Source organism: Triticum aestivum, chromosome 6A (assembly GCF_018294505.1).
Source record: "Triticum aestivum cultivar Chinese Spring chromosome 6A, IWGSC CS RefSeq v2.1, whole genome shotgun sequence".
Lineage (NCBI taxonomy): Eukaryota > Viridiplantae > Streptophyta > Magnoliopsida > Poales > Poaceae > Triticum > Triticum aestivum.
Genome location: NC_057809.1, coordinates 606,968,477 through 606,969,228, shown reverse-complemented (window position 1 = coordinate 606,969,228; position 752 = coordinate 606,968,477).

The following is a 752-nucleotide window of genomic DNA, read 5'->3' as shown; positions in this document are numbered from 1 at the left end:
AGTCTTCATCGTATTTTGGGTCAAAGTTTAACTAGATAATTAACTAGTAAAATGTTAATGCATGTCATAAAAAATAATATTGTTGGATTCTCATATCGACAAGTGTGGACTAGGTGTTGCATATTTGGTTCATTGTAACCTCAAAAGGTCACCACACAAATATAGCTATTCATGAGTCATACTAAATCAGATTTGTTTAATAAATCGTAAATCATATTGTCATTTCATCGTAATGTTTCCTCCCATTTGTAAGTGTTGTTTCAATAGTATTATGATAAGGTTTGAGAACTAAAATAAATACCTTATCATGTCTATTATGTAGTGACCTCAGAAAATATACTACTATGTTACTGAGATCCTAATTAGATTTATTGTACATGTAATATTTCAAAGTCAATTGTGTAAACGCTGAGAGTATGTGCAGTCAAAGCCAGCAAAAGAAGACAATTTGTTTAGTTAATTTGAGCAATGTACTTTACATTTAAGGCATAATACTCGACATTCTATTTTTCTTAATAAATCAATGTCTGTAAAACATTGTATGCACTATCCCGTGCAAATGCACGGGTTAACAACTAGTTCTTTTAATTCCAGACCATTTGTTATTCGGATATGCACATTTGTTGCATGCGAGAATTATTGTATTCTATGATGTTAAAAAATTAATAAGTTTGTTATTTATTACCTTTCTTATTTACATTATGTTGTCTGAGATCATGATTTGCGGTGTGGTTTTGTGATACCATGGGTAT